Source organism: Ambystoma mexicanum, chromosome 6q, assembly GCF_040938575.1.
Source record: "Ambystoma mexicanum isolate Mex_15411 chromosome 6q, UKY_AmexF1_1, whole genome shotgun sequence".
NCBI lineage: Eukaryota > Metazoa > Chordata > Amphibia > Caudata > Ambystomatidae > Ambystoma > Ambystoma mexicanum.
In genome coordinates this window covers 752,979,666-752,993,229 of record NC_090937.1, presented here as the reverse complement: position 1 = coordinate 752,993,229, position 13,564 = coordinate 752,979,666, and positions in this window count along the sequence as shown.

Here is a 13,564-nt window from a genome sequence, read left to right as displayed (position 1 = left end):
GCCTCCAGATCTTCCACGATACGCTGTCTTCACTCATGGAAAAAATTAAAATCAGTGATGGGAGTGCTCGGGTCATCTTAGCAGGAGACTTTAATGCCCAATGCGTAGCAATGGAAAAAAAAACTGGTAAATATGGATTGCGAATGGCCACAGGCATTGGTAAAATATGGGTGGAATATTTAGCAGAATGGGGTCTCAAGATGGTCAATGGAAGTTTGCCAGGTGATATCCCAGCAGCCCCAACCTGTTTTTGAGGGAGCTCAGCCTCAATAATAGACTATACATTTATGACAGCAGATCTTTTAACACTAGACATCACACTGAAGATAGAGCAAGGGGGTGGAAGCGATCACTCCAGATTGGAATTGGTTTTTTCAGACATCACTCCGGATCAACGGGTTAAGCAGGCCCATTCCTACTCGCTGAGAAACGGTAGATTGTGCCTGTGTAAATATAAACAAGAAGGGGATGTTCTCAATGACAGATTGCTAGAGATCCCAGATGACATTCAAAAGGGTTTTTGCAAACCTGTGGAATTTATGACGTATAACTGGCAGATCTGTCCACCAAGTATGGGAAGGAGTAGTGGAAGCAAACAAGTGCATCAACACTCATACGACGAGGTGACCAGACAGGAGAAAAAGCTACTCAACCAGAAATTGAGACAGCTAAAAAAGCGGGCATCAGCAGAGAGGATTATTTAAGGGAGTCTAAGAAAGCCTCACACATATACAAGCAGTGGTCAGTAGACAGGAGAATGTGGCGCCTCCAGCAAGACGGTGAGCGAATGTTGAAACTAATAGAAAGTAATGATACCGGTGAATTTTAGTCAGTGATGCTTCGCCTAGAAGGCAATCCAGATCAGCATTATGCAATTTGGTGCCAGAAAAAAGCTGGATAGAATATCTGTCAGCAAGTTTCAAGAAGCCGGTAGAATCGGAAACTCCTCTAGACTCCTCTGCCCGCTGGAATCTTCCCCTGGTGGTGCAGTCTATAGTAGATCTGATTACCAAATACTCCAACTCCAGAGCAGCAGGGCCAAATGGCCTAACTTACCAAGTGCTGAAAAAATAGCCTCTACTTTCGGCCTAAATATTATCCTGGCTATTTGGAGAAATTGTGGAAAGCCGACAATGGCCAAAGGTGAACAACAGTTATATGGAGCTTCTCAAAGGCGTTCGACCATGTGAATAAAACACGCCATTGGGTAAAATTGAAGAAATGGGGCGTCCCGGAAGGTCTCTTGTCTATGCTGGTAGAATTGCATAAGGACACATCCATCAGAGTCCGGCTAGACAATGAAGGACACCTGTCAGAACCAATAAAGGTAGAAAGAGGAGTACGTCAGGGCTGTCTGGGTGCTTCCCTATTCTTCAATTTCTACCTTGCTGACATGGGAGAGGCATTGGAAGAATCAGCACTATCCAGCCCCAAAATAAATGGGTGTAAGATCCACTGGCTTGCTTACGCTGATGGCGTGGTCCTTCTAGACAAGACTCCGATAGGGTTGCTGCGCCTTCTGGATAGATTGCAAGATCGATATCCTTTGCATAGATATCCAATCAATCCAAAGAAATTGAGGATCGTAGTCTTCAAACATCCTCTCAAGAAGATAAACTTTCCTGATTGGAAACTTGGGGGGCAGAGCATCCTAAGAGTAGAAGAGCTAACCTATCTGGGCTACAAGGTTTATGCTGCACCATCACAGAGTAAGGTTGAACAGGATGTACAACTAAAGATCTCGCAACTTGTTCCTCAAATGAAAAAGATCTCATTAAAATTCAGTAAATTTTCACTTATGCCACTAATCAAATTCTATATTGCCAAAGCGGTTCCAGTAATCCTATATTGGTTAGAAGCAAAAACGTGTCTATGGAACGTAGATTCGCAAAGGTTGGAGGGGCTAGTCTGGAACAGAGTATTGTGCTTTCCATCAAGCCTGTCAATGTCCTCTCTCAGATTCGAACTGGGCCTAAGATCACTCAAAGCCCAGACTGAACGGAAGCTAATCTCCCTCTATCGACTATTAATCACTGCCGAGAAGGATACCCTGTATTTTGATATCAAAGTCCATCTTGAAGCAAAAAAATCGAAAATTCTCTCAAACTTGGAAGAGAAAACCCTGTATGGCTTGGAAAAAGCAGGAACTGATCTAGAGATGCTTAGGTCCAACCCTTCAAAGGCAAAAAAGCTTTTAGAAGAAACAGACTGGATATTGACAAGATGCGATCCCACACCCCAGAAAATCTGCTCCTAAAAGCAGAAAGAAAACAGGGAACTATGGCCCAATATCTTCTAAAATTCCCAGATTGGAGGCTCAGAACGAACTTCCTTAGAATAAGGCTTAACCTAGCACATACAGGAGAGATTCTCTCAATTAGGGGAAAAGGCGAAGAGGCAATCCCTTCATGTAATATCTGCAAAACACCTTCCAACTAGTCATTGAAACATTTATTGTTGGACTGTGAAGGTACCTGGCCCGCGAGACTCTTACTGTTCGCAAAATTTGGAGTTGGTGGGCAGGACCACATTGCAGACTTGTTCTGGAATAGATTAATTGCTGGGCGTTCAAGCTCTCTAACAATAGCGGTGGTAAAAGTCCTAGAGAAATTTGACATTTTGAAGAAAAAGAAGATCATAAAGGCTTCTCAGGAAAATTGGTACCCCTAAGAAAACTGCTGACAGCGGACCAACATTATGAGGGACCAATATATTTGTATCCGTATTAGCCAATATATTAAACAGGCTTGGTTTTTAAAAAATGTTGATATGCTTTTATTTCTATGCGATTTCAGAACAAAATATAAACTGTGAAGAGCTTCTCATTTTAATCTTGTTGGTTAGGGATGGCGTCAGATAGCTGTGCCTGGTACTTGGAAAAGGAAGTCAGTCTCTTGGGAAAAAAGTTCTTTCTTTTCTTTGCTTCATCATTTGATTGTTTTAAATGGAAATTTGAATTAGAAAGTTTTGTAAAAGGTTTTCATTTAAACAAATAAAAATACATATTTTTTTTTAAAAAAAGACCCTGAGCCCACCACTATTACTTCCTCTCGAGGACATAAAAACCTGCCCACTTCTACCATAGGAGATGCAGACACATGCAGCCACGTCATCTGCATCCCAACAAATAGAAACATGGCATTTCCGCCCGGCCCAAAATACCATCAATGTGTCATTGTCATAGCCCCTGCACACATTGCAGGAGCATCAGTGGGTACCTAACACCACTTTGGCAGTGCTTGGCAAGTGCCTTTTCCATTCCTATATTAAAGCCCAAACGGTTGGCTTTGCCAACACTTGTTTTAAAATAGGGATGCAACTGCATTTTTGGTACCCACCACAAGCTGAATAATGAGTTGTACACAAGTTTTAATAGAGGCCACCATAAGCCATCTGGGTGACCCAGAAAAAAATAAAGCAGAGCCTCGAGATTCACAACAGCACTTGTTCCGCTATCCATGTAAATCCAGTGAATACCTTGGTGCCGAGGTATGATTGCAGCTCACATAGGACAAAGAAGAACATTTGAGAACACAAAATACAATTATGGCAACTGTCATATCAGGGAAAAAGAGGATTTCCGAGAAGGAGAATTTCTGATTGTCTTGAGGAGCTCTGATATAGCTTTGACATACATCAGCTGTATTGTGAAGGTCTAACCTTATCATCAGAATCATTTGGGAGGACACATCTGCCCCGCGTTGTTCTCTAAATATTTTCACCAAAGTATGGGGCTGGGCGGATAGCTCAGGGGCAATGCGTTTGTCTTGGAAAGAAGACAACTCCCACTTAGAGATTGGTCTCTGGTATTAAGTGTGTTATTAAAGATTAACTCATTAATTAATAATATTGAAGGAATAGAAGTTTGAAGTCAGATAGTCCAGCACTTAATGAATGTCTACTTCGATGATGTGAGTGTCAGGAACCTAATAGCTAACTCTTTTAATGGGTCCCAAGACGTTTCCAAATGCATTGGGATATCACAACGATTCCACACCAGTTTTCATCGTGTAAATGTTTGCCGCAGCTCATTTCACTGTGGTGTTTTCATTTATGTTTTTACAAATATATGTGTTGTGTGTTAATGTGGCGGTTTTAGGGGTGGTGAGGATGGTATTTTGGGGGCGGCGGATGCCCGATAAAAAAGAAAATCAACCAAAAAAGCCACAGCGAAAATTGCTGCAATGAAAACATGGCAGGCACCCATTTGTTAAACCCTTTCTCATACTGAATAATAGAGAATCATAAGCCCTGTGAGACCCAGTTCACATTACACAAAACTGTGGTTGCATTACCTGTGCTAATTATGAATATAAAGGAGGAATTAATTTCAAAATGTAATTGTATAACGTTTCCAGCACTCACCATAATAATGTTCTTATTGGATTTCTTCATTTTCTGACTGAAGGTATAATGAAATCCACTTTTATGCCGAGCCTACAAGCTATTTGTGTCTAACAATGCTCTGTATCTTATTACTGCTGTACATTTTCTCTGCCTTCTCATATTGGTCTCTTAGCTATGTAAATGTCTTTGTGGCTTTAATGAATGTTTTAATAATTGATTCAGAGCAGAAAAGGCTACTGCCGTAGTGAGTGACTATTTTCTTATTCTATGAAATCAAAGCTGTTATTTAAAAGATAGACTTCTTATGGGAAAAATGTTCTAGTGAAACTTCAAGTTAATTTGAGGGCCGTAGTCTCAGGGTTGAGGGAACAAAAAACAAGGCAACATGGAATGTTCCAATCCATGGGTGGTGTTTGCCGGTCGTAGTAAAAATGTCTACCGCACCTATGCCGCAGAAGGCCATTCCAGGGGGCTTGAGACTGTTTGGTAATGTACACTGTGTCAATATGCACTGGGCTGATATCAAAGGGACACATTGAAAAGAGAGCCAAAGAAGAATTTCTGAGAGCAACAGTATTCTGCTTAGTATGCTTGGTCAGACAGCAGACTTTTCAAAACTTCACATAGAGTCATAGGTAGATGGGCTGTTGCCTACCCATGGGAGAGCAGAAGAGCTTTATTGGGTAGTACTACACCAAATGGAATTTGTACCAGGTGAAAGGTACATGCTCACGGTGCAGATTCCTGCTGTATCCCATATTAGACAGTCTTTGTGCTAGTGACGTTGGAAGGAGACTTTGTAAAGGAATGTTGAACCTCTTCTCTAGGGATCATGGCATTCCTTTCATTAATATTTTACTAGCTGTACTCGCCATACAACATATCGATCTAGAAGTCTCTCTCTATCTTTCGTTCTCTCTCTCTCGATTTCTCTCTCTCTCTATATCTATCTATATAATATATAGGAATAATATATATATTACAGGGCCTGCAGTAGCGGCCCTGTAATTATGGTTACGTTGCTCAACCCATAAGAAGAGCCCTTTTCGGGTGGCTTACAAGTTCACCCCCCGTGGATGAATCCTCACCAAACTTTGCACAAAAGGTATATGGCCCTTCAGATTGAGTTTGTGAAGTTTGGTGAGGTTTTGCTGGAGGGGGCAGAGTTAGATGGGGGTCCCCAAATGTGTGTTTTTTCCTCGTAGACACAATGGAAAAAAATAATTTGCTCATGTCTAAAGCCCAAACCGTTGGATGGATTTTCACTAGATTTGCGGCAGGAATTGTGGCTTGGTCCCAAAAGCAGGCGTTTGTAAATTTGGTGTAAATCCATCCAGTAGTTTAAAAAAAAACAGCCAAAATGTAGGTCAAACAAATAGTGATATCTGGGTTTGGTCTGTGAGGTGCAGCATATTTTTGGAAACGGCTGCCATGTTGGATCTGCGGATAGCCGCCGGTGTCCTTGAACAGCGCGGTAGGGAAAAATATAGAACGCACATTTTGGGTTATTTGATGGCCGAAGGTGGGTCTGGAAAGGGTGTGGGAGTGGAATTGAGATGATATGGGGTTGTTATTCTAGGTGAAAAAGTGGATGCGGGTACCGCCCGCTCTGCAGATACCGCGGTAGTCCACGGATAGTGCCATGAACGAACAGCTTGGAAAACACATTTGGGGTTATTTGTTCGCTGAAAGGGTAGGGAAGTGGAATAAAGATGACATGGAACTGATTTTAAAAGTGAAAAAAGTGTTTGTAGATGCCGCTGAGTCCACGGTCAGTTTCGGAGTACGCAGACACCAATACAATGGTTGGAGGTTCAGGGCGAGTTTTGTTATTTGCTGGTGTATTTTATGTACTTTTTATATGGTTCAATTATATTGTGGTGGTTGTGGCCAGTGGCCACATTTTTGGGGGCATGGCCGTAGGTCATGCCCCCAAAAATCGGGCCACTGGCCACAACCATTATAGTAATATGTGTATAGTAATTATATGCAGGAGGAGTAGAAAGTATGTGGCATTTATGATTGTAGTACAATTGAGGATAGTGCTTATAGAATATGTATTTGTTTAGAGTTGGTACAGTTACTTAGTTGTATAAAGAAGTAAAGCTGGAATCTCTGGTTGGTTTTCTGTGAAAAGAAAACAGTGCAATTTGTTAAGCAGGATAGTTGAAAAGGTTTAATAGCATACCATTTTACATATACATTTATTTTTTCTGACCCTCATAAACAGTACATTATATGTACTATGTTTGGTACAATATTAGTGTGTGGTACAATGTTGTTGTATTGACATCAATAATCAGTGTGTCATTGGGAAAGAAAATCCATAAAGGATTAAAAATAAAAGTACTGCAATTATGTCAGTGTAAGTGTGATACTATGTTTAAAGTGTGTTGTTATAAAGGGAATGTTTAAAGTAGTTAGATACCTGTTGGCGAATTCTAACTATCTTGACTTTTGAAAGTAATATTGTAGTATTATGGATGTAGTTAGATACCTGTTGGTGTATTCTAACTGTTTATTGTGCTACAGTCAGTTTAGTGGTACCTATGTTTTGTACTAACAAAGGTGTTATTACATTCAAACCAACCACTTCATTTTTTGGCATATGCAGTATAGGGCCTGAAGTGGTTGTGGCACCAGTGTGGTATGTTATACCTACTGTTGTGAATGTTTTCTTGCCAAGAGATACTGTGTGAAGCTAGTAAGCCTACACTAATGTTTAGTACCATCTGCATTGTTCCTAAGAAGCATTAGTATGACATATTGGCTATGTGAGTTGATTTACATGCTGGAACGATTGTCTGAATTGCAAAAATGGCATAATATGCCATGATTTGCATTCTGTTGAAGCTGGTGAAATGTAAATGATTCACAGTTTGGTATGGATACATATACAAATCGCTGATTTGGGATGTGCTCTTGTGCAGAGAGTGCATGCATGTTTCCAAATGTATGAAATGTTAAATATTTCATTTATAGGGATGTTTTTGGTTTCCAGTATTTGTAGTAAGCACATTAGGAATTCTTGAGGATCTGCGTGTGTGTTTATGGTAAATGTTACCATTCCTGCACAGTAGTCCAATTCTTGCCTTATACATGAGACACTGTAAGTGCTGTCTGGATTATTTGTAGCATTTCTATGAAGGACGAGCCTTTGCTAACACAACTGGTCTGAGACATTCAAGTAAATGTTGTGAACAATTTGTGGCAATTGGAAGAGAAGATTGATTGATACATTTGCATAGCAATTTACTCCAGTTGTGTTGCTGAATTGAAATGGACCAGAGAGTTGTGTGTTTGTGTTGTTTGATGGGGCTGCAGATTTTTTTGGAGACGAGATATTTGTCTCTTTTTTTCTGATGGACATGCAGTCGAGTTTGTAGTAGACAGTTTTGTGGTTGTATTATTTTATGGAAAAGGAGTTGGTAATTGTTTCTTTAGCGTATTGTTGAGAGATCTGTTGTAGATCCTCAATGGTAGGGTGAGCTTACACATTTAGTACGCCCCATAAAAACTATCATATCAGTCATGCACAGAACTGAGGATTCTCAACAGAAGAGAGAAATCTTGAGGAATATTTGGAATTGCTTTATTTGCAAATTACTGTAGCCTTTAGTGGATGACACGTGTTTCAGCAAAAATTCACTTGCCTTTCTCAAATCCAAGCCTTGCTCACTTGCGTGAATAGAAGCATAATGCAGGTTAGTGGTAAGTCATGGGCTCAATCCCACCTCATGTGGATGTGTCATCAGCTTGTAGTAATAGCAAGTGTTTAAGGTTTTCTGGCTGATGTTTGTCTAGACCAAATCTACAAACGTTCAATTCAGCTGAAATCAGTCTATGATTTGCAAGTAGATCATTCATTTTCCACAAGTTGAATCTGAATCTGAGAAACAGATTTCTACATCTAGCTGATGGAAACATTATGATGTTGATTCTGTAGTATGCCACCTTTTGCAGCAGAATTGATGACATGCATTTAACATTTTGTTGAGTTAATTTTTCCATGAAATCAGGATCAGATGTGTTTTGCCTATATAGCTCATGGATTCATTTAGTATTTAAGATGGATTTTGCATCTTTTGTAAGCAGACCAGTTTGAATGCTTTTTAAAATGTTAGCATAGCTGAGGTCTGCAGACTGACGCATGTTTTTAGTTAGTTCTCTGTACTGAAAAGATTGCCAGAGATTTACATTTCCAATGCTGCCGAGTGTGTTGTAGCATTGTTTGTGTCCTAATGTTTTGAAATTGGGTTGACCTTTTACTGGTGTTAACTGTAGGAGGTCTCCAAAAACAATAAAGTGCGTCTCATAAGTGTGTGGGAGTGCTGTTTGCTGTCTAGAAGGACTTCACTTCCTATTGTACTACAGCTGTGGTATGCTTCATGAGTCACGAACTCTAAATACTTTGAAGCTCAATCTTCACTGGACTTCAATTGACTGGATTACCTGAACCTACCTCTTTGATATTTTGGCCTTAGCTTGTTCTAATAGGCAGCTTTTACCTTTATTTTCTTCATAGATTTCAAGTGCCGCCCACCTGACCCAGAAAACCTCTTTAAAAAGTAGAGGCTGCGTGCAACTGCATGCGCATGTCTCGTGAGTGTGTTGGAGTGCTGTTTACTGCCTAGAAGGACTTCACTTCCTATTGTACTACAGCTGCAGTTTGCTTCATGCTTCATGAACTGTAAATACTTTGAGGCTCCATCTTCACTGGACTTAATTTGACTGGATTACCTGAACCTACCTCTTTGATATTTTGGTCTTGCCTTGTTCTAATAGGCAGCTTTTACCTTTTATTTTCTTCATAGATTTCAAGCCCCACCCACATGACCCAGAAAACCTCTTTCAAAAGTAGAGGCTGTGAGCATCTGCGCGCGCATCTCGTGAGTGCGTGGGAGTGCTGTTTGGTGGGCTGGCGTTAGCGGTATGTGCACCAGAAATTGTATACCTTTAAGTATTAACTCTGTTATATTTGTGTATCTCAATCTATGCCAAATGTCGTGGCTAGGAAGACAATCTATACCATAATACTTCCACTCTATGCTCCACTCCACTGGTATAAATTATCATGGGAGATGACCTCCCTGGTCCCTCCCCTAACCCCTTACACAACCCCCATCAGTATGCAATTATCCCTTGTGCCATCGCTGTGTGCACATACCTAAAGCAATTACCAAAGCGAATCACAATATGAAAACGAAGAAACTGACAACCTACTACCCTAGACTTGGTGAACTAACAGTTGCCAATGAAGGATGTGCACTTCTTGAGATAATGTCCGATCTCAATACATCCCTGGCGTGTTAAGGCACCAAAACGGTAGAGCGTCTCATCTGTGATGTAGACCCTTCTCTGAGTGGGATTGTGAATACTCAAGATCTCCTACACTCCAGCATTAGCCCTAATACGAGCACCCCTGTAGCTCCTGCCACCCTTGATTTCATCATGTGCTTTGAGACTGAGCTTCTAAGATTGGGCTATCCATGTAGAATAGTAAAGATGCCACTCTATAAATATCCTAAAACTCTGATTGTACACAAAGGCTACAACTACACCTAGCAAGGTATGCACCAAGCCTTTGTTTAATGAGCACAGTATGGCACATATGAATTATCAAGCTCCTGTGAGTGGGCCACAGATTAACAAAGCAGTGGAGGACAGCTACTGGCAGTGATTACCTAATGTCTTCAAAAACCATTTTGCTCCAACAACACACTGACCAGATATCATGTGTTCATGGAATACTAGAGGATTTGCACACTTTTCAGCAGAGGGTGGACTGATCGAGCACACTTTCCCAATTTTTGCCTTGCAGGAAACACGGATGATCGATGGATGTGAGTTTGATAATAAGAGTTCTGCACATGTAGCTGATACAAAGGAACATATTGGGCATCCCAAGGGTTATGTTATGTTTGTTACAAGTCTTTATTAAACGCACATACGCCCGAAGGCACCTTGGTGCTAGAAGCAGAGATAGAGACCTTCCTTGAGGGGATTTAAAATAAAAAGGTTTTCAGTGACGGTCGATATCTAAGATGGTCAGCTGTTGCACCAAAAGGGAAAGGCAGAGTATTCCAAACCTTAGCGGCAGCCACCAAAAAAAACACGACCGCCCACGCGAGACAACCTGACACGAGGCACCAGCACTTGGTGGTCTACAAGGGTGGTATACTTGTGACAGTACGTGACCCCTAGAGCAGTCGCAATCTGTCCGGGTCCACCCAAATAGTCCAGGAAGTAAAAATAGATTCTGGACATCAATTCATGCTTCTTATTAATATTAATATATATGACTCCCCTAATGTGGTAGCCACTAAACAAAATCTGCTGACCACACTTGATCGGGACCTTCCCTTGAGGATTGTGGGGACCTTAACTCTCAAATAGAAATTGGTGATGAAGATCTGTACAATTCGTGTGTTTGTGCCCTATTGACGAGTCCTGCACGTACTAAACAGGGCTGTGACTGGGCAGTATTGTTACAATTTCATCACCTGATAGAATTGAATGGCCATTGCTCAAGGGACGCACATACGGCTTACACGCATGTGAGTGGTCGCAGCACTTCTACTATTGACTATATCTTTTGTTCCCACTCCCTTTCCTTGTCTATCTATGCGCGTCCTGTTGATTTTTCCATGCCTTGAAAACAGTGAGTCGTGTACCTGTAATTAGCTATCCCCAGCCGGGTTTGAAGAATTTTTGGAGTCAGGTAGGTTTTCACTTGGAGCTCGTTACACGTTAACTAATCCTCATAAACTTAGTTAGTTGCAAGATACGTGAATTACTTGCTTTTACCTAAGAAATTGTTATCACTTTTCACAAACAGGGTCTGCATCGAAGTTCACCCAGGTAGGTAGGTGGACATGAGCACGGTTAATGCTGCTCCTTCACTAGACATCTTTTCATTAGTTTTGATTATAATGCTTAATAATAGTTCTATTCCGAAAGAAATAACTTAAACATCCACAAACCCCATACTGCATGAATAAGCATGCGCTATTTAAACACCTGCTCTGGTGACACCTCCATGTTGTATGTGAATAGGTTAAATGCCCTTGTAAATTGTTCTCTCAGTTTAAGGACTAAGGGCCTCATTAGGACCCAGGCGGTAAGGGGTTTACGGCGGCGTAAACAGCGCTGACCCTTACCGCCTGATTCCGAGGTCCGTTAGCGCCATGGAGGTTTTAACACCTGCTTTTAGCAGGTGTTAAAATCCATGGCGCTAAGGGACCTTGTTGTTAATTACGCCACCGTAATTTACGGTGGCGTAATTAACGCCTTCCCCACTCCCATTATGCCCTATGGGGCAAAAATAGGAATGGGGAAGGGTAAATGGGTTAATGGGGACTTACCGCCCCACTCACCTCGGAATGGGGCGGTAAACTACGTTTACGCCATGGTGGTAAAGGTACGACCCAGGCGGTAACTTACCTCCTGGGTCGTAATGAGGTCCTAAGTATGACTTTGCTTGGTGGAGGGTGTTACACAACGGTACGCAGTGCATAGTGTTGTTCATTTCAACGCCGATGGGTATTTAGGACTGCATTGATTTTTGTATTTGTACTTATGTGACAATTGTCACTTCTTCTTTATTCTTTTCGCATTGATGAAACTGTGGTGATTTTGGTGATCCTTTTGGTATCAACTGATGACTGGTAAACTTGTTTCATTTTGTACTTATACTGTCTTAATTTGACAATTGTATTCTTCACTCTGTGCCCCGAACTTGTGTTTTTTGTTGAATCGAAGCACAACCTTTATGTACAACATTGTCCCTATGATGATGTATCAATCATAATAGCCCAGAATGTAAAAGCATGTATATTTCCTATTTAGAATATTGACCTAAATACACACACATTTAATCGCGCCATCATGGTTTCCAGAAAAACGCCATCTTTGCCACTTTACTCTCATTTCTGAGTTTTCATTCCACACGCGGTAAAGGCCTACAAAGTCTTTTACCTCGGAAGCTTCCCTAGACGTGCCCCTGCACAGGAATGTAGAAACTGCTGAGCATTGAAGCACTGGCACACACGTAGCTAATCTGTAAATTAGGTGCCTTTCTGTCTTCCTAGGCATCCTTGCCTTCTACGCAGCTAATTATAAATGCTTCCAGACTATTAAAGCGAAGCACAATTCACGGTACATGTTATTTAACCTTTTAACTGCCATGGGTTTCCCCCCCCAGTGCCAAGGCCTTTTTTGGTTATTTCAGTATTTCACCATGCAAAGCCTTCTAACATTTTCTCCTTAAGTGCCAAGGACGAGCTATCTCGTCTTTGGCACTGGGGAGGTAATCCCAAGGACGAGATACCCGGTCCTTGGCACTTAAAGGGGTAAAGCTGAACTATTGAGTGGATTTGCAGACTGACCTTTTAGACTGGAATAACATACATAAAGAAGCGCAAAGAATATTACCTTGCATTACAAACACAATATGCTCCTACACCCCTCTCTGCAAGATGACGCTGAATACTCTAACACATGTAGCCATGGTGAAATGCCCACGTCTGTAGGTCTAAGGGTCATGAGGCCTCAGCACGTGATAAGCTAGCCCGAATCCTCCATGGTAATCGGAATCAGTATAAAATGTTTCAACTCCCCCAGGTCTTTGTTCACTTTTCCTATGCCTGAATACATGCATTGTAAAATCGAGTCCAATTGAGCGTTAATAAACGTCATCAACGATATTTGTGATGTCATCTTTGATGTCCTGGGTGTTAGTCCTAGCAGTGCACTGTGCTGGCGCAAGTTATGGTTGCTTAGTTTACCATAACTGGCGAATTTCAGGTTTTTTTTTTATTTTACTTGTGACCATAACGTCCTTTTAACAAAGTTTTTTCATTGAATTTCATAGGTTATTATTAGTCCAACTTAACCATAACGTCCCTTTAACAAAGTTTTTTCATTGAATTTCATAGGTTTTATTAGTCCAACTTAACCATAACGTCCCTTTAACAAAGTTTTTTCAGTGAATTTCATAGGTTTTTATTAGTATAACTTAACCATAACGTCCCTTTAACAAAGTTTTTTCATTGAATTTCATAGGTTTTATTAGTGCAACTTAACCATAACGTCCCTTTAGCCAAGGTTTTTCAGTGAATTTCATGGGTTTTTACCAGTGCATGCTATTTTCCTACAATTTACTAATATCATACTTACCAAATATAACAATATTTGTGTCCAATTTACAAAGTGTCAA